The sequence below is a fragment of the Siphateles boraxobius genome, unplaced genomic scaffold (genome assembly GCF_051911475.1).
Source record: "Siphateles boraxobius isolate OS27281-9 unplaced genomic scaffold, OSU_SipBor_1 3, whole genome shotgun sequence".
Lineage (NCBI taxonomy): Eukaryota > Metazoa > Chordata > Actinopteri > Cypriniformes > Leuciscidae > Siphateles > Siphateles boraxobius.
In genome coordinates this window covers 15,815,310-15,837,444 of record NW_027508919.1, presented here as the reverse complement: position 1 = coordinate 15,837,444, position 22,135 = coordinate 15,815,310, and the positions used below count along the sequence as shown (strand labels likewise).

The 22,135-nt window shown below is 40.1% G+C and overlaps 1 long non-coding RNA gene across 1 annotated transcript in view; it reads right to left on the bottom strand.

Annotated features, from left to right (window-relative positions):
• The window catches only part of LOC143757015 (uncharacterized), a 38,036-nt gene extending 23,458 nt beyond the window's left edge, over window positions 1–14,578 (bottom strand). Inside the window, exons 1-2 of the long non-coding RNA XR_013210371.1 lie at window positions 14,472–14,578; window positions 9,053–9,141 (exon numbers count right to left, since the gene is read on the bottom strand). This is a non-coding gene — a long non-coding RNA (uncharacterized LOC143757015). The remainder of the gene's footprint in view (window positions 1–9,052; window positions 9,142–14,471) is intronic.
• Between the last annotated feature and the right edge of the window lie 7,557 nt (window positions 14,579–22,135).

Genomic DNA, 22,135 nt, shown 5'->3' with positions numbered 1-22,135 from the left:
TTTTTCTTACTCTCCCTGTCTTGCATTTTCTCCGTCCATGATTTCAAGTGAGCTTCTTTGTGGGAGTACAAAGCTCTCACACTAGGGAGAAATGAAGAGTGAAGAAGACAGACAGCAAAGAGATGCTGATAGGACCAGCACCACTCTCTGCCCTCGGGCGCTAGACCCCGATACCCCACAGCGTCCCGAGACCACTGCTTTGTGGCTTCATACTGAGCACACACAGAGATCCCGCTTCATTATTTGTGCTTGAACTAATTGTGCTTTATTTGGAAGGTGGATCCACGGTGGCTAACAAGAAAGCACTTGAGGTCTTCATTTAGCGATCAAGCCGCAGTCCCCTGAGACAAACTCACATACAGCTGTCCTTCAGCACATCTCCTTCTCCTTCTGCCAATCAACACATCAAACGCCAGTCAATTCATCTCCCTCTCCTGCTTAGAAATGAGAGGGAATTAGAGGGACAGAGAGACGGGGAGAGAAAGCGGGAGAGAGAGAGAAGCGAAACACAGCAGTGAATACTGAGCGCAAGATTTAGCTGGCCTGGCAAGCACTCTGGGTTTAGCAGGATATTTATTCTTTTATATCCAGACAAAAGAGATTGCACATGCCCTCTCCTGCGAGCACCCCTCCTTCAGTCACAACTCTGAGCCTCGGCAAGGGAATCCGAGTGAATATAATGAGACTCCATCAAGGCTATCAGGTGTAAGATCACATCACATCAAAGCTGGATCAAACGTTGCCTAGCAAGATATATTTGGACATATGTTAAGAGAATTATCAAATTCCCCTGCTTAAAGAGAAAATTTCTAAACCTATAAACAAGTAACTTCAAGGTTTGGGAATTTGTTTTCCATGTTGACAAAAAATATAATAATTTACCAATAGAGAAAAAGTATAAATGTTCCATATTTCTATATGCAATAAAAAATTTATAAAAAATGTTGATTAAATATAATAATTTTTAGAATTGAGTAATTTAATACAATCAAAATGAGCACAAGCAAATGGATCATATGAATACAAAAATATGTAGATGATATACAATCAATTCTACAATTTTGAAAGAACCACCATGCTTATAATTAGTATTAAATGATCATTTGGAATTGTAGTAATTACCTATTTAGTATATTTTAGTACACATAACTTATTATTATGTCTATATTATATACTGCACATGTCAAAGTATGTGTTGCATAAAACTATTGACAATATCACATGAATACTAATAAGACAAAAAATGCACACATAGACCTCAAGACTTGTTACTTAGCAATCAACTAATCAATTTAAAGTAAAGTAAAGTAAAGTAACAAACTAATTCTTACATCACACAACAATACACGATAAAAAAAATGAAGATCAAAAACCGGCAAACGGTCGAACATGTCAATTTTCAGTTTCAATATTTTCTATATTAATGTCGAGTAAAATGAAAATATTTGATATATTTCCCATTTCTAAATAACATTTCACTTTATTAATATCAGTTTAGTTATCTTTGATAACCACATTGTATACCACAGAGAGAAGTCAGACACGGATTAGACATTTACAAACATTATTTGCAAATTAAGATTATCATTTACAGTATAGGCTATTTATGGTTCATAAAAAGATGTATACATTCATTAAATCAAATAATACATTATATGCATAATGCTTTATAGAGTTTAACCTAAATCACATATACCAGAAGCTCTCTCTTTCATGCTCCCAGAAGCAACTCATCATAACCACATTTCATCCAGTCACACAGCAGACTAAGGCTCGTTTAAACACCATTCTAATAACCTCTCTCAAATGGCATAATGAAGATGCAAGCTATCGGGTCACATTCACGCCGATCAATGTGGCAGTACAAAATGGTCAATAAACATATGCGTGGATTGATTTCATCATGTTATTTCCATATAAAGCAACCTAGTAAATATGCAGATAATTGCTGGTGAACCGTTGTTGGTACCAGCCAAATTACAAGGGAGTACTAAACACATGGAGCTGTGCCCTGAAAATGGATTTCTAAAAAGCGCTAATATCTGGTCAAAGAGGTGATTGTTATTTACCTTAGAGCGAATTTAAAACTTTACTAGCAGACAGAGATCAAGCATGTCAGCCATGCATTGAAATGGTCATCTAAACTGAAGAAATGTTTCAAGGATGCACTATGTAAAGATGACTGTAGCATCATTTTGGCATGTTTCAATACAAAAGGAATGACTGAAAAAACAGCTCAGTCTCGTGCAAATCAGTCAGATGACAGAAAGCGAACAAAGAGCTCAGAACCTTCTCTTTTTGAGACCTTGGAAAGATGGCCGTCACACTGGAGGCCGGCCAACTCCGCTCCATCCCTGAGCTCTCACAGCAAAGCCATGCAGATTTCTGCAGCCTAATCCCCCTGCAATGACACAGGAGCCCTGGGATAGGATATTGAATCCTCCATCTCTCTCTCACCCTCGCTCTAACTCTTTCTCGCTCTGCCTTTCTCACTCTCTAACAAGTGGAGCTGTTTTCCATGTGGACCATAATGGCACTCAGCACTCTACAATACATGATCCTTCCCCATGTGCCCCGTCGAAATCACACCCCCATGGCCACTGTATAGGCACATGATCTCCAGATTCCACGCAGCTTTGCCACACCACAAAATAAGTACTGTACGTCTCTCTCTATCTCTCTCGTAGCTCCTCAAACAATTAGCGTGCAGTGTACCGATATTGAGATGTTTTCATCCAATTCTTCCCGCCTCTCCATAGTCTTACACACACAAAAGAGCTTTTCTGGCAACTGTGGAGACAGCGGGCCACTAAGCATGCTTTAAGACTGGTCCCAGTCAAACGGCCTTCTCCAGCAGCCCTCCCTTTTTAAGTGATCATCCTTGTATCATAACAGATTAAGGGCTGCAGCGTGGCTGGATTAGACCTAAGCTAACCTTTATCCGCCCCCATCCTCACCTGAAACTTACAAGGAGTGAGGAGTCAATTGCCCTGTCCTGATTTACAATGACACTGAGCCCCACTCTGGGCCCCTCATTATTTGGATTAAGAGAAACACTTTTGAGTAATTATTTTCACGTCGGATAAACATTAAGCTTCCACCGGATTTAGACGAGCTCTAGTCCAACACTACGGAAAAGAAGGGCGATATAAATGTGCTTATCATGCGCTACCGGGTGCTATATCGGTAATCACCAACAATCAGAGGACTGGAGAGAGAGAGAGAGAGAGAGAGAGAGATAGAGATTCAAGAAATGACCGCTCTTTTGTTTTAAACACAAGGGATTTGAGAGTGTGTACCCAATTAAGGGTCTTTAAATGCTTGGCTAGGCATGAAGAAGATAGCCTACTATTTTTGTTTCAGATTACACTTTTGGTGAATGGATTTCAATATGGATATACAGAGAACTTTGCTATTGTTTTTGTTTTAATTTTAGGGCAGGAAATAAAATGTATAATAAAGTTGATTAATGATGATTACTGTAGGGAAAAAAAAACTACAGCAATTGTTTTTAAATCACCCTTTCACAGATCTACATTTAGTCCAGAGTCCAGATGAGTCTCGCCTTCTGCAGATGGTTTGCTTTAAAATAAAAATGATCACACACACACACACACACACACACACACATGCACGCACGCACGCACGCACGCACACACACACACACACACACACACACACACACGCAGGCACGCACGCACGTGCACACACACACACTCACACGCACACGCATACACACAGAGAGAGAGAGGTACCTCATGATGTTTTTTCCTGGTAAGACAACAGGAGTAAAAAATGTCAAAGGCACTTTTTTTTTTTAAGTCAGAGTGATTAGCTTTCAATTTCAGTTGCATTTTTTTCATGTCTTGCCTAGCCACTCAAAAAGAAATTGACACCTACAATAGTGAAAAGTGCTTTTAGTTCTCTTTGTTCATGAAAAGAAATGATATTCACTCCTGTCACTTATTTTGATTGTTTATTTTAACTATTTATCTTTGTGAAGGTAAAGGTGTGTGACACTGTGCAAGTTTGTTTTTCTTATCAAAAAGAGAAGGGTGGGAAAAGCGCTGGCTCAGCCTGTGTTTGATTTCATATATTATTTCAATCATACACAATTACAGGGCGAGATCACATCAGAGGGCCCAATTGAGGGCCAGATAACCTTTTAAGGAGAGTATTCCCACAGAGGTGTGACCTTTAACCTTAATGCTGCTAGCAATCTCCAGCTATACTGCACAGCCAGAGTGACAGAGGTCAGACACACACACACATACACACACGCTGCATCTCTCAATCTTCTTCAAGTGACAAACACTTGATTTGGTATAAAAACACTCGTGTGTTTAAATTTCTAACACAAAATGACATTATTGTCTTTGCTATCCTATGAAATGACAGTATTAATTGCAGTAGGATAGCATTAATTGCAGTAATGTACGGTATTGAGTACATTTGCAACACAATATCATAATGGCCAGTTTCACTGACAGGCACTATATGTACTATTCCTTAAAGTTGGCATGGAACGGAAGTTGCGTAAGTTCTTTTGAGCCTGAGTGAAACGGCTTCTCAAACAAGAAAAAAAAAGAAAAAAAAAACTGCATTGGATGGTTGTGGTTTGCTGTTGGTCGATCTCATGCGAGTGAGAGGTTTTCCCGCCCTCGCGCCAGTAAATGCATCATCAGAGCAGAGATGTCGTTTAAAGAGAAAGGAAAAGGTATTTTGATTAAAGATTATGAGGGCACACAAATTCAAAATAAAAAAATGATGTGCACGAATAAATTATTCATAATAAATATTCCATTTTAATTTCATGGTGACATTAAGATCTCAATTCATTCTTTAAATATTTACTTGACACCGAGTAAATCTCAATCAAAATTTTTTAGGCTTCAAAATATTATTTTTTTTCAAAACCCATTCATGACATTAAGTGATTTATGCACAGCGCTAATTTTTCAACACACTCCAGGAAGTGTCACAATATTTCTCCTTCCTGTAGTATCATCCATCCTGCTGCGCTGGTAATTGTGTACCCTGTTTAAACCCTCTCCTCCCTTTCTCCCAAGACCAGATGTGTTTCCTCTTTGATGTGGACTGGGTCACTGGGCTCTGGTAGCCACTTCATCCCACCAGCACATGCCTGACAAAGAACCCAGAGCGGCCCTGGAACGCTACGCTTCTCAATGCAGCTGCCGACTACCCACTGATAAATGGAGCACGGTTTGTCTTGTCTTGACCACACCTTGTAGAAGGCAGATTCGAGAAACCAGACTCTGTCTGTGCTTTGAGACAAATGTGGCTAGAGGACTTCACATGAGGTTTGAACTTGAGCCTCTCAATAATGGGTGGCCAATTATAAGCATCTGTTGAGGCAGAAACAATCTTCACCACGCTGAAGCGTCGTGTGGTGATTTATCACAAGGTCGTAGACAGCTTTCTTTCTCGTAGTCTTTTGAAGAGATCTGTCTTTTATATATCTGAACATGTTTCTGAGTGAGAGGCATAAATCTACTAACTGGAATATTTGTAATAAAACAATGATTGAATACGGTCTTTTTTAAAAGTGTTTGAACATTGTTCAATGAGGAGAAAAGTAATACAATAATAAAATACCGGCCAAGGTGTTTCTAAAGTCAATTTACTGCCGAAATGCCCTGATCTGTTGTATTTTATATGCATGTGCTCTATTTATAAACAAACATATATTATTTAAAAAATAAATATGAAGAACATAAAATGATACAATAAATCTAATATATACAGTACCATTCAAAAGCTTTTGGTCGGAAAGATTTTTTTAATGTTTGTTTAAGAAGTATCTTATCCTTACTAAGACTGCATTTATTTCATCAAAACAGTAACTATGTGAAATACAATTTAAAATAACTGTTTTCTATTATAATATAATTGTTTTTACATTTTATTCATGTGATGGCAAAGCTGAATTTTCAGCATCGTTACTCCAGCCTTCAGTGTCACATGATCCTTCAGAAATCATTCTAATATGCTGATTTGGTGCTCACAAACATTTATTATTATTTTCATTGTTGTGGAATAAAAAAAAAAATCAAGGGTTACTTGATTAACAGAAAGAAAACAACAGCAAAAAAAAATGTATTTTTAAAAAAATTGACATTTTTGTAACATTTTGCATCCTTGCTGAATAAAGTATTTTCTGAATAAAATATCGTACTGAGCCAAACTTCCACTTTTGAATGGAAGTGTAGACTTTTTACATCATATTTGTTTCGTGTAAAACTCACACTCGTACTTTAAATATTCAGCATTCAACAGTGCTTGAAATTATGCCCTTCAATTACCCTAATGAGATCAATAAAATAATCGAAAGATCTAACTAGACAAATTCTTCCTACATATAATTTGAGACTGAGAACAGGCTGCTACTGTGTATTGCCTCTTTTCCTCTCTCTCTCTCTCTCTCTCTCTCTCTCTCTCTCTCTCTCTCTCTCTCTCTCTCTCTCTCTCTCTCTCTCTCTCTCTCTCTCTCTCTCTCTCTCTCTCTCTCTCTCTCTCTCTCTCTCTCTCTCTCTCTCTCTCTCTCTGTTTTTCTTTGACATGTCTTTTTGATGGCAACTGCCCTGACTTTCATTTGATTTAGGTAGCGTGATAAATTTAGTGTCTTCTTCCTTTTCCTCTTTCTCCATCCATGGTCTCAACAAGAGCCATCTGTGCTTGATAAAGTCACAAAAATAACTGTTCAGGGTAAACTAATATTTAATGTGCCTTTCAAAACATTGCCTTCTGCCTGACCTTCTGAAATGTGTGACAAGAGCCTGGGTAAACTGCACTTATGTTCTTAAGGTTAAGAGAGTTTAAAAATGTTGCATGCATGTTGATTGTTGCCTTTGTAAATCAGGCCCAGGCTGAAACAACAAACTGTTTTTGGTTAGGCTGCTTTAGATTTGAAAGAGAATGAGAAAGCGACAGAAAGAAAGACACAGAGATAAAATGTCAGAGAATTTACCACTTCATGAAATACTTTATAATTATTATTATTATTTTTTAATGTCCATAATTGAAACGTATGCAGTGGGTCCAAAATTCTGAGACTAAAATGAAAAACATTGATGGAGTTTAAGATAAACCTGAAAATATTATTAAATACATGTAAAATATTCAATTGGAGTTCTGCTGATCGTGTCATTTGCAATGGGAAAAAAACATACTGTTTAAAATCTTTTGGGTTGGTAAGATTTTTTTATGTTTTATGATAAGTCTCTTATCATCACCAAGGCGGCATTTATTTAATACTCATTAAAAAAATATAAAATATATCACACACAAAAAAATATAGGACAAATATTATTACAATTTAGAATTACCATTTTCTATTTAAGTATATATTGTAAAATGTAATTTATTCCTGTGATGTCAAAGGTGAATTTTCAGCATCATTATTCCATCAGTCTTCAGTGTCACATGATCCTTCAGAAATCTTTCTAATATGCTGATTTGGTTTCAAGAAACATTTCTTATTATTATGAATGTTGAAAACAAGTTGTGCTGCTTAATATTCTGTGGAAATAATTTCATTCCTTGTTTCAGCCTGTCATAATTATATTCCATAATTTAAAAAAACAGCAATTATACTGTATGAAATAGAAGTATTTTGTATAAATGTTTAATTTAATACATCCTTGCTGAATAAAAGTATACATTTATTATTTTTAAATCTCACTGACCCCAGACTTTTGAAAGATAGTGTTTATTTGAAAAATGCTAAATAGAAGCATTTTCACAATTTTTTTTCAGATCTTAATATCAGTAATTTTCCATTTTCTTCCCGTTTTGGATGTAGCTCCCCCGATTTAGTTTGACTTATTTGGGTTTTCTCTGAATGCAAGTTCTCTGGAGAGCAGTGAGCATTTATAAATCACATGTTCTGAATTTCATACTGAATACACCAGTAAAAAGAACATGACAAAGGTTTTACAATGTAAAATAAAACTACCGACATTTATTGTGAATGGGTCGCTGAACAAGAAATTTACTGTGTGCATCAGTGAATAGAACAGCCCTACAGAGAGAGAGAGAGAGAGAGAGAGAGAGAGAGAGAGAGAGAGAGAGAGAGCGACTGACCACGTATCTGTTTCCACCCCAGGTAAATGGCTCAGTCAGACAGACGTGTGGCTGCTTGCCCTCAGGCTTTCTGATGCTTTACTTTGGGGCGAGAAGAACATCAGAAAAGCAGAGCCGTCCGATCAACTCCAATCGTAATTAAGCTGACACTTTAATCAATTGAGATACCAGCTTGGTCTTAAAGGTCAAATTCTCTCTAGCTAACAGTAAATTAGACGCTGACATGTGAATAAGAGATTTACAAAAAAAAAATACAGTTGTAAAGAGAGAGAGAATCCAATTCGCTTCAATTTCTCCAAACGCAAGTTTCAAATGTTAGGGCAACAGCCATAAGGAATTACAATCACAGCATGAATATTCGAAATCTAATTATGACAGGCTGAAACAAGGAGTGATTTTAGCATGTCACTTCCTGAACTTTCTTAGGCATCTCTGCGGTGGCCTCCTTAAACAAAACATGCTGAATGTGTGCAGTGTCTTTCTTTTACCTGTTCCTTATTTACACAGGAAGCACCAGACTGCCACACCTCGTCAATCTACCTCTCCGAGGAATGTGGGTATTTACGGTCAACAGTATGACGTAAATCTTTAACTATCAGCCTCACTTCAGGGGGATCTTTCAAGCGCCATTGACATTGACATGCACGCTAAGCCCAACAAAGTAGCAGAGAGCTTACTCTTTCCTGCATGTATAATCCAGTAATTTCTTGCTACTTTTTTCTTGTGTACAATTGCATGTCTAGACTGAGCTTCTTTCTGTTGTTGCCTCCAACAAAGCTCTGGGAAAACTTTAAACTCGCCTTCTCATGCCTTCCTTCCCCCTTCAGCTACACATCTGTAGCCAGAGATATTAGACAAAATGTCTCGCTGCGCCCACGCAAACATACAGTCACAAACCAGCCCACCGATCTGCACCCCCCACTAAGAAACACGAGCACCGCGGACTAACCTTTTTCTGCGCGACCCGCTTCTTTACAGTAAAGATTGGACCTTCCACTCTTTATTGTTGTTGCCCATCAACCTGTGTTTTAAAATGTTCTGTGGGGAGAAAAAAAAAGAGATACATTTTTTTCGTGGTTAAATGATTTCATGGGTAAAATTATTTTTCTGTATATGATTCAAATAAATTAAAAAAATTATAAAATAAATAATTCATTAATTAATAAAATAAATATATAAAGATAAAATAAGTAAAAAATAAAATACATATAAATAAAAAAATTAAATATAAATTAAATAAAAAAATAAAAAAATAAATATATATAAAAATATAAGACAAGCAGTTTAGAAACTGTATGGATGGAAGGTAATAAAAAAAAGTTACATTTAAAACTTAAAATGGAGAAGGCATTAGATATTTCTCCACTTTTGGCATATTTTCATGTCAGATGTAAAAAAATATATATATATATTTGACCGAACAATGTTGTTTTACTTCTTTAATCGACAAGAATGTTCCCATGCAATCCATTTAAAAAGGCAACAGGTGAGTGAATCCTGAATCCTCCGGGAACATGGTCACCCCGCAGGCCTGCATCCATCAATATCCTGCCTGGACCTCCATACAGACTCACGCACAAACATTTGCCAACCCCCTCCTGCTCCTTAAGTTCACAGCTCTGATATGTGGGACCACAGTTCTGTGCATGCTGAACAGCCTGAAATAATGGAGAATCATAGCCATGACACTGATGACAATGAACAACACCTTCAGATCCATTAAGCTTGTGGTCCCTGCATTCATTGCAGAATTATTCCTGACAGCCCTTATTGATTAAACGTTTCACTGTTTGCTGTATAGATCAAAAGGTAATTAAAATAGCGATAATATGTCATATATTATTGTAAAATTAAAGGTCAAATATGTCATCTCCTGAAATTGGCAGATTAATTAAAAAGCAGGCTTCAACTTTGAGAGTGTGTTTTTTTTTTACTCCTGAGAATCTCTGCAAAACGATCGATTGACATGTGGCTCGGCATTAAATTTCACCTGCCATTTTAAAAGTTGGCATAAATCAACAGCAATCGGTCTTTTTAAATACTTGATTAAAGTGTGCAGAGGAAAGAGGCGCTAATATTTCTTCTTTTTGTTTTAGGTACACTCTGACCTTAATTTTGTTCTGATGCTTATATAGGTGAAAAGAGATTTGACAGAGGTGCAGTTCTTGGACAAATGGCCAGACTGTTTTCCCCCCCTTTTCCTCAACACTCATGTCCGTACAGCAGCTGGTCCCACAACATCTCCCAGAAGGATAGACGTTTGCGATGGACAATGAGCCTGCAGAGGCGCCGCACTGTGCCACAGGGAAAAGCTTCAGAATAGGAATGAAAAATCTTTAATCTAGAATCACAGCTGTCCTCCCCTTGTTACTGAAGAAGCGCACCAGAATTCAGACCCCCTCCCCATCCACGTCAACTCAAAGCCAATGGCTCCCCATGGTACTGTTGCATCCTGATAAAATGGGAACTTTCACACAAATAGTTTATGTGAGTTCCTCTCATAAATCAAGGCATGCGCTCTCTCTCCTATCAATAAAACCCTAGCGTTCAAGGGCTGTTCGACACAGACATTCGCTATGGTGTCATTTAATAGGAATCAAAAAGAGATTCTTCTTTTTATGTCTGACTTTATGAAGTTCCTTTTATATGCACACAGGAGTACACACTCTTTCAAAACACATTATCACATTTTGTTTTGCTGTAGGGTAAACTCCTTCAGAAACACTCACAAGATACATGTTTTTTGCAGTGATATAGATAATCACAAGCTGTTAACCCATGCTTGCAGAATCCCTGTTCAAGTGAAAATGAGCACTTATTTTGTTCTTATGGCTGGAATCAAGTATAACCCCAGAATATATATATTTTTTTTTTTACCATTCTACATTTTACAGATCTCTCACTCACAGACTTCTCACACAGGACTGTCTCAGCCTTTTTTTCTTCATAACACAAAAGTTCTTTCTAAACAACCCATGTTGAATAACAGTTTCATAATGATGAAACATGAATATCAAATGTAATGATGGAAAGGAAGGATAATTGTAACAGTTTTGGGCTCATTTGTTCAGAAAATGTTTAGCCTAAACCTTTGACACTTTTCCTCAAACATCATTTCCCTTGACAATTAAATGTATAACTTTTTTCTACAATTGAGCTGGACACAATTAAACTAGAAGTACACGATGACAGATGTTTCATTAATAATACTCATGATGTATATTTGCAATGGCGGATGAATCTAGCAGTAAATGAAACTGTTTTACAATGTGAATAATTTCATTTTACAATCTGCCTATCCCTCTGCAATCTTTACAATTAGTCAATACACAACACAAATGCATAATATTATGATGGTCACTATAATAGTGACATCAGACCATATAGAAAATACATATTTTAGCTAACTTAAACAGGTTTTGCTTTTTTTTTAAAGAATTAGAACCTCAGCGAAATACAACAGACGTTTAAAATCTACCCCTTAAGCCACATTGTAATATTAAAGGGATAGTTCACCCAAAAATGAAAATTCTGTCATGATTTACTACTTTGGAGAGTGTGGGTAACCAAACAGTTGATGGGTCCCATTGACTTCCATGGTATATTTTTTCCATACTATGGGAGTCAATGGGGCCTCGGGCCTGTTTGGTTGCCTATATTCTTTAAAATATCTTCTTTTGTGTTCAGCAGAAGAAATAAATTCATACAGGTTTGGAACAACTTCAGGGTGAGTAAATGATGACAGAATTTACATTTTTGGGTGAACAATCCCTTTAACTGTTATGGTAAATGGATGCTGGGTTCCCCTCTGTACATTATTCATCACATTTCTCCTGCCTGGATATATTCATATTCATGACAACACCTTTTTCCAAGACTTTTTAAAATAAAATTACTACCAAATGAGGAACACACAAAAAAAAAAAAAACATAGGTAACTTTTAAAAGAGGAATAACTGTGAACGATTAATGATTGTATGATGATTGCAACCAATTAAACCATTTGTTTGTTTTTGCTCTGTTTTTACTTAAACTGCTAAAATATGTTTCCAAGACCATCTAACTATATTTGGTTTCTGCTCAACCAGATGGCACATATCATTCAGAATGCAGAATAATGGGTAGTTTATGTAACCATGTTATTACCAGTTCCGCAGTGCTTTTAAGCAGGGCAGAAAATTCTCCAGAAATGTGTATATTTTATTATTTTCTATGCACACGTAGAAGGAGAAAAGGGGAAAACTGAGTAATGAAACAGAGCTGAAACTGTGGTCATTTATAATGTGTGGCTTCATCTTTTGAGTAGCGGTACCACCACCACACTGTGAAAACCAGACCTATAATCAACACCAGGGTTGTGCCAGGGGGATTTTACTCAAGTGTTCTCACATTTGTACCAGTGGGAAAAGCTTCACTAGTAGAGGTGCAGACATCTATCTATCACCATTTCATGCATATTATAAAATTTCATAACACTTATAAGAGGAATTCACCTACAATTCACTTCAGTTGGTTCGTTGATATACATCTAAAATAGCAGAAATTTGTTGGCAAAAATGAACTTTTGAAATTTCTGCCCACTTCACAATTTAGGACATTCCAAATAAAACATAGCTGTGTACTCAAACATGGAGTCTATTGTCATGGCAACAGCTGTGGACCTCTTGAACACGTTGAGGCCCGTGCCAGTATAGGCCAGAGAGGATGAATTAGGTCTCTTTTTTATGTGTGTTTACTTTGGCAAGGTGTTGCATGCAGAAGTCAGTCTCCCCCCAAATGACTTAGATGCGCTCATGTCCCTGAAATGCAAGACTTAATAGAGCGATGACCTTCACAGAACTTATGTTCAAAAGGTTTTGGTCTCTGATGTTATGCTGGTCCAAATGAGAATAATCATCAGCAATGAATGGAGACAGGCACTTTAGAAGAAAACCACAAAAAGGTGTGTGTGTGTGTTGGGGGGGGGGGGGGGGGGGGGGGTTGTTTAGTATCAAATATTGATAATATGATAAATGCAAAATGTACAATGAGACAAAACTTCAAATTTCAAAATGTCTTATAAGTTTAATTGATACATGAACATCTGACCTTTTAACCTTTCAGAGTTCATACCTTTCAGAGTTAATATCACACATTTTATTTTAGATTGGTAACCTAGAAATAGCACAGAAGCTTAAATATAGTTAATCCCAAAAAAATGTACTTGTGTCATTTACTCACCCTCATGTTGTTCCATTGTTTATTGTTTGTTTTGCCTATACAATGGAAGTCAATGGTAAACAAACGGTTTGGTTGTTTGGAGTAAACTGACATGCGAGTAAATTTCATTTTCAAACGGTCCTTCTACAAACTGACTTCAGCTAATGTCATTTCATTTCTTTGTACCAATATTTAATACTCCTAAACTCCTTAAGCTTATTTACAGGTTTAAATTACATTTTGATCACAGATTTTCAATGTGGTTACAAACTCTTGGACTGCATATTGACCATATCTGTACATGTGATCTGAAAAGTTGTACTGCTGACATTTCTCAGAGGGAGATGCATGTGCGTCTGACTGCTGTGATTATGAAATGCTGTCTAAGAGTGCAAAAATAAGACTTAAGAGGATTAAATTACATGACACAGAGCTCAGAGAATTTACGTCTGCTGAATCACTCTGATCAACACTGCTGGGTTTGAGTTACAGCAGAACATGTGGTATTTGTTTTGAACATCAATTAATATTGATGATCCATTCCCTGCATGCTCAGAGCGGCTATTTTTAAGATTTCCATTTAGAAGCAGTTTTATCTTATCTGCCTCGGTTGACTTATCATTCATGTTGTAATTATTGCTTCTACGATAAGTTACAGTGGCATTTTTCAAATTTAATTAGATAAAAAACACTATTAAAATAAATCTTTTAGGTATTCCGTGTTAAGAAACAAATCAAGCCTATCACAAATTTCACGTTGCAGTTTATAAAATTAGGCAAACACTAGAACTGAAATGAAGAACGCTGCAGAAAGACGCAGACAAACCTCCCATGTGAGCTCTGTGTAAATTTAGGGGAATTTGGTGAAGTCAAGCACAAGTCATAAAATTGTATTGTCTGATCATAATAAATTAAGGCACCAGACAGAGGACAACCCATGGAAAAGCCAGGAGGCTTCCCAGGAGACAGACAGTCCAGGCCAGGATGAGTGGAGTGTGTATGTGTGTAGCAGACGCACAAACCAAACTCCTCAATCAGTCCTGAGCGAGAGGGAATGGGTCATGCATAAGAAAAATCGAAAGAATTAAGGGGGCTGCAGTGAAAGTGTCCCTGAGTGCAGAGCGAGAGTGTGTACATGCGTTTGTGTGTTGCGCTGAAGACTATATTACCCCTGAGTTGTATGAAGGGGTGTAAATCAGGAGGTCCAACCACACCATAATGGCCCCTTTGGGTCAGTCTGCTGGCACTTTAAACAGCTAAAAGAGATGGACGTGGCTGAGAGTGATGAGACAGAGAGAGAGAGAGAGGGGGGGGGGGGGGATTTTGTTCTGAAAGAGTCTCGTTTTTTATCAGATTTTACATGCAATTCTTACAATCACATCTTATCACCACACAGGTCAGTTTGCTAGTTGAATGAATAAAATAGTGTTATAGGCCTCTTATTATCTTATTATATGCCTTCAACAAACTGTAATCATCAGTTATGCTCTATATAAATTATATTTAGGTGTCAATAGCAACAGCCTTCTATATTTATTGGTATAAAACAACTCAACTAACCAAGAGTGGCTAATAACTTTGCAGACAAGATTGCAGGACATTTGTGTCCCATTTTTCCCATCGTTTACGTGCTGTCATTTGACTTCAAAAATAATAAGCATAGGCTATATAATAAATAATAAAAAGCACATATACATACATATATATATATATATATATATATATATATATATATATGCAAATTTATATACAAATGTGATATATATATATATATATATATAATATATATAGCCAGTTATTTATATATTTTGCTGTAGTGTGTCAGTAGAAAATATCAGTTTACATTTACTTTTTTCTTTTTTTGTTGCCATTATTGTAATAATCCAGTGAGATTTTTGTATGCACAAGGAGTCTGACAACAGCCGGTATGATCCACACGGAGATCTGGTCTCACCATCATGAGTCCATCAGTGATTACATGAAGAAACAAAAAACAAAAAACTGAGACAGACTAAATCCAGAAGAACAGTGGCAACGTCTCCAAGACACTTGAAGAAACCTAGCCTGCAAAGCTACCTGAAAAACTATGTGCAAGTGTACAGAGGACAAAAGCTGTTTTAAATATAAAGGGTGGTCACACCATATACTCATTATTTTTGAAAGTATCCTCACTTTACAGCATTTTTACCTGTGCCTAAGTACCTAAAACTTTTCTCAGTGCTGTAGCTTTGCAGGCTAGGTTTCTTCAAGTGTCTTGGAGACGTTGTCAAAGTTCTTCTGGATTTAGTCTGTCTCAGTTGTTTCAGTTTCTTCATGTAATCACTGATTGAATCGATGATGGTGAGATCAGATCTCTGTGAGGAGCAGACAGTGTTGATCAGACTCCTTGTGCATACAAATATCTCACTGGATTAATATTGATAAAATTATTTACAAAAGGAATGTTTAGAAATGTAAACTGATATTTCCTACTGACACACTACAGCAAAATATATAAATAACTGGCTTAAAAACATGTTTTGTGGTGAAAACACTAACATGCCTAAGACTTTTGCACAGTACTGTATATATATATATATATATATATATATATATATATATATATATATATATATATATATATATATATAATAAGTAAATAATAATATAAAAATAATAATTATTTCATGTTTTGTGCACTGTTGTGATAAAGATGAAAACGTCTCAGGTTACGACTGTAACCCTAGTTCCCTGAGAAGGGAACGAGACGATGCGTCGATGACGCTTTGGAAACGCCTTTGCGTGACTGAGTCTGAAGCACTACTGTCAACTAGTCCAATGGAATGAATGAAGCGTCACGGGCGGGTGACGTCACGACCAGGAAGATATAAAAGTACATCCGGTGCAATGCTCGCGTTAGCTTATAGAGCCGAAGCAAAGTCAATCGCAGGGATGCAGGAAGTATGGCAGGGAGACGCATCGTCTCGTTCCCTTCTCAGGGAACTAGGGTTACAGTCGTAACCTGAGACGTTCCCTTTCGAGGGAACCCGCGATGCGTCGATGACGCTTTGGGAACGATAATACCCAATACGCCATAATTACAAAATGCCAGATGATAAAACTGTCAGCAAATTAAGTAAAAAGCACCTGGGATCCTGGGGCAGCTTACAGGTCCAGGCTATAAAACCTCACAAATGTTAGCGGCGAGGACCAACCCCGCCGCATCACAAACCTCCTGAAGGGAAACTCCTGATAAGAGGGCTTTAGAGGTCGCCATACTTCGGGTAGACTGAGCTCTGACCACCAAAGGACATGGCTGGCCAGAGGACTCATATGCAAGAGAAATAGCCTCGACTATCAACTTACTGATTGTCTGTTTACAAGCAGGAAGACCTTTCTTAGGTGAACCAAAACAGACAAACAACTGATCAGATCTCCTCCACGGGACAGCCCTGTGGACATAAGTGTCCAGTGCTCGCACTGGACACAAAAGATTCAGTTTTTCCTGGTCCGAAGATGTAAACGGAGGAGGACAGAATGCCTGCAGTACAATAGGCCTTGGAATATTGGTTGGCACCTTAGGGACGTAACCCTGCTTAGGGTATAAGAACGCCTTAACCATACCCGGTGCAAATTCCAAACAGGTGGGAGACACAGAAAGAGCCTGAAGGTCTCCGACTCTTTTTAGGGATGAAATGGCTAACAGAAAGATAGTCTTGAAAGTCAGAAATTTTTCTGAAACTAAATCTAGGGGCTCGAAGGGAGCCCCAGACAGGCCTTCAAAAACTATGGCCAGATCCCATGCCGGCACCCTAGTTCGAACTGCAGGCCTCAACCTCAAGGTGCCACGAACGAAACGAATAATCAGGGGGTCTCGACCCAAAGATGTAATACCCACAGGGGCGTGGAAAGCCGCAATGGCCGCCACGTAAACCTTTAAGGTAGAATGAAATAAACCTGATGTGAAACGAGACTGGAGAAACTCAAGTACTGTGTTGACTGAACAGTTAACTGGATCTCGCTGCTGTTGGTGACACCAAGACGTGAAAACTTTCCACTTAAGTATATATAATTTCCTCGTGGCTGGAGCTCTGGAGCTATGAATAGTCTCAATGACCTCAGTCGAGAGACCACTCTCTAGAAGTTGGGCCCCCTCAGAGGCCAAACCCATAGGTTCCAAATCTCCGGTCGGGGGTGAAACATTGTGCCCCCTGCCTGAGACAGAAGGTCTCTCCTGACAGGAATCTCGAAAGGAGGGCCGTCTAGGAGATGAATTAGGTCCGCAAACCAAAAACGACTCGGCCAGCATGGAGCTACTAATAATAGACTTACTCCGTCCTGGCGGACTCTCTCCAGAACTCCTGGGAGCAGAGCAACAGGGGGAAATGCGTACTGACGTAGCTTCGGCCACGTCTGTACCATAGCGTCCAACCCCAATGGGGCTGGTTGCGTGAGGGAGAACCAAAGTGGACAGTGCGTCGTATGTTGAGACGCAAACAGATCCACTTCTGCTTGGCCGTAAAATTCCCCAATAAGCTCCACCGCCTCGGGGTGGAGTCTCCATTCCCCTGGCCTCAGCCCCTGCCTCGACAGGGTGTCTGCTCCTATATTCTGTTACCCTGGGATAAACACTGCCCTCAGGGAGAGTATCTTCCCTAGGGACCACAAGAGGATCTGGTGCGCCAGTTTGCAGAGTGGACGCGAACGCAGACCCCCCTGTCGATTTAAATAAGAGACCACCGAAGTGTTGTCTGTACGGACGAGCACATGATGGCCCCTCAGGTCTGGGAGGAAATGTCTCAACGCATTGAAGACGGCCATCATCTCCTGGCAATTTATGTGCCAAGAGAGATGATGGTTCCCCCACAGACCCTGAGCTGAGCGGCCTTCCATTACCGCTCCCCAGCCGGTGAGAGAAGCGTCTGTCGAGATAGCGACTCGATGGCAAAGAGCTCCCAACACCGGACCCTGGGACAGGAACCAATGTTTCCTCCATATAATCAAGGCGCGGATGCACCGCTGCGTGATCTTGATCATACGAAGTATGTTTCCCCTCAGGGAGAACCCTCTGGTCCTGAGCCACCACTGCAAAGGTCTCACGTACAGCAGGCCAAAGGGGATCACATTGGACGCCGCTACCATCAGGCCTTACAGTCTCTCGAACTGTTTTGCAGTGCGTGACTGGCCTAGCTTCAACTCTTTTGTGGCTGTGATGATAGCAGCTACACGAACGGCGATAGTGTGGCCCGCATCATGACTGAATCCCATACCACACCAAGGAAAGTGGTTCTCTGTAGTGGAGAAAGCACACTCTTCTTGGCATTGAGTCTCAACCCCAATTTCTTCATATGAGCGAGAACGACATCTCGATGCCGAACCGCTGACTGTTCTGATTCCGCCAGAATCAGCCAGTCGTCGATGTAGTTCAGAATGCGTATGCCCTGCAGCCTGAGCGGGGCCAGAGCTACATCTACGCACTTCGTGAACGTGTGGGGTGACAGAGCTAGACCGAATGGAAGCACCCGATATTGGTATTCTTTGCCCCTGAAAGAAAACCTCAGGAACTTCCTGTGTTGAGGGAGGATGGAGGTATGGAAGTAAGCGTCCTTCAGATCTATCGTGACAAACCAGTCCTCGGATCTGATTTGAGTCACTATCTGTTTGAGTGTGAGCATCTTGAATTTCAATTTCATGACTGCACGATTCAGCAAACGAAGATCTAAAATTGGACGCAACCACCCATCCTTTTTTGGAACAATGAAGTATCGGCTGTAAAACCCAGATTCTCTGTCGGGGGAGTACACCTGTTCTATAGCTCCCTTTGCTAAGAGAGAATGAACTTCTTGCTCCATTACCAGAGCCCGCTCGGGATGTACTACCGTGAGTAACACCCCGTTGTAACGAGGCGGAGGAGAACCGAATTGGATTCTGTAACCTTTCTCTATTATCTGCAGGACCCAAGGAGATATATTCGACAGATTCTTCCACTCTGTTAGCAAATCTACTAAGGGTACCAGTCTCTCGAGACATCCTCTGGTGTTAAAGGAACAGCCACTTCGGCGACCTGAAGCATATTGGCAGGAAACAACCGAACTGACTGTTTTTGAAGCCCCCTCAGAGGGCTCACGTCCGACGCAATGTCGAGTCGACACTTCGCCGAACTTTTGCTGGATACCACTGCGCCCCGAAGCACCAAGGGTGGCGGGGTTGGCAGACCGGTCCCATGAGGACCCCGAAGTGGAGCGGGCACCGAATTCTGAGGTGTACACCGCTCCACCCCGGTTGGGACTGTCCTCGATGGTCTGACGTACATAGCGTTAGGACCTTTTCTGAGCCGAAGCCTTCCTAGCCATAAGTACGGTCCTCAGATCCGGCTTAGACTTAGCCGACTTCGGCTGAGAATGTTGGCTCGGTCCCCAAGATTTATTCGGGGGAGCACCAGACGCAACACTTATTTTTTGTTGCACACGGTGCGAGGAGCTTGGCTGGGGGTGCTCACGCCCAGCATCCCCAGGGGGATGGACTCGGCGAGGAAGGAATTTTTTAAAAGCCTCAGATTGTTTTTTATTTTCTTGAAATCTTTCAACAACCGAATTCACCGAGTCACCAAAAAGACCAGAGGGAGAAATAGGGGAATCTAAAAGAAAAGCCCGATCTTTATCTTTCATATCTGTCAGATTTAACCAAAGATGTCTCTCAGTAGCTACGAGGGCTGCCATAGACCGCCCAATAGCACGGGCGGTCTCCTTCGTAGCTCTGAGAGAAAGATCTGTAGCCCGACGAAGTTCTCGAATTTCGTCGGGACTAACTCCCTCACTCCTATCTATATCCCCCAGCAGATCTGCCTGATAGGCTTTGAGCACTGCCATCGTGTGCAGACAGGCTCCAGCTTGACCTGCTGCCGTATAAGCCTTACCCACTAAATTAGATGTGGTCTTTAGTGGTTTATTCGGCAACACGGGATCCTTCAGGGACGATGCTGACCCAGGAGACAGATAGCTCGCGAGCGTCTGTTCCACTGGGGGCATCGACCCACAACCAAAATCTTTCAGCCCCTTTATATTTGAATACGTTTGAACATAAGGACTAAAAAGACGTGACGAATATGGTTTATTCCATGATCTACATAGCTCACTATGTAGATCAGGAAAGAATGGAAGGGCCAGTGATTGAGATGAAACATTAGAAGTGAGGAAACGCTCGTCTAATTTGCTTTTAGGACGAGAATCTCTCTTTTCTGCTGGCCAGTCAATACTCAACTTATCTACAGCATGAGTTATCACCTCAATAAGCTCCTCATGTGCTGGGGAGAGGGAGAGGGATGGCGAATCCTCTCCCCTTATTGAACTTTCTTTATTTGTGTTTGTGTCACTCTCACCGATGCTCAGTAACTCTACCTCCTCAGAGCTAGAGCACTGAAGCAATGGGCTCTCTTCCCGGGCGGAAGAAGCCGCAGCGCGGGCTTCCGACACCGGCAAGAGAGCAATGGATCCTTCGGGTAAAGGAGGATATAAGGCAGAGCCCGTCCCCAACCCCGCCGAAAGATCCATTTGCGAACCCCAAGTGAGCCTTCTCCGAGCTGCCTCGGCAGCCGCGGGTCCAGAACCCCGAGGTTCGCGAGCCTGTCCATCATCCTCAAATGTGGACAGACGGGAGCGGAGCATGCGGAGCGGGAGACGCTCACAATGCTGACAGTCAGCCCCCTTGAAGGCTGACATAGCATGCTCCACTCCCAAACAAACTACACAAAGCTCATGTGTATCTCCACTCGTGATATAACGAGGGAAAGGAGAAGCACAGGCTTTGAATAGTTGTTTCGCCATAATACAATATAATGAGAGACAGACAACAATAAATATAACAGACAGTTTTGACACAGAGCGCTTTGCTGAGGCACAAAAGCTAACGCGAGCATTGCACCGGATGTGCTTTTATATCTTCCTGTTCATGACGTCATCCGCCCGTGACGCTTCATTCATTCCATTGGACTAGTTGACAGTAGTGCTTCAGACTCAGTCACGCAAAGGCGTTCCCAAAGCGTCATCGACGCATCGCGAGTTCCCTCGAAAGGGAACTCATTTATTTCCTGATATTGACCAACTAAAATGATTAATGAAAACAACTAAATATATTTATCTGATATGATTTTGTTTTGATTATGTTTTGCAATGTAGCATGCTTAGCTTCGTTTTAATCATTAACAGAGCCGTATATTTGCGCACACATGCAGATATCTCAGCCACAAGATCATTAGCGTTAGCATTGGCGGGCTGGGTAACATTAGCGCTGTGCCATCATCCTCTTTCTACTCTTCCTGTAACCTCAGAGGTGGAGAAGAAAATGAAGGAGGATTAGTAGAACTCGGAATCATCCAAATTACTCTAAATGACTTCTTCCAGAAGGCACAGCCGCTGTGTGGCATGTTTAAAATGACATTTCAGTTGTAGAGGTAATTTGCATTCTATTTGACTCCGAACGGTACGCCGATATTAGGGATTCCGCCTGCATTTTTTTTATTCACTCAGTTCAAAGATACACGCTAAGCAGCCGGGCTTAATCAGGGTAAGCACGACTGCTGTCAATCTAAGACAAAAGACATCTCTAAGCTCCCGAGGCATTCGGCCCTGTCCACTCATGACACAGAGCAAATCTCGACTGCATCAATTCATCTTATTAAACAAAGATCTCAAACCGAACACATGTATCGGTAATATCACTGGCAAAATTAAAAGAAAGCGAGGGTGGGGGGTAAAAAGGAAGCAGGAGAAAAAAGATTATGTTCAGGTTATTACATGCGGCTGCACATCATGAGGTGTGAGGTTGCTGTGATCCTGTTGCTAAGATACTTGGCTAA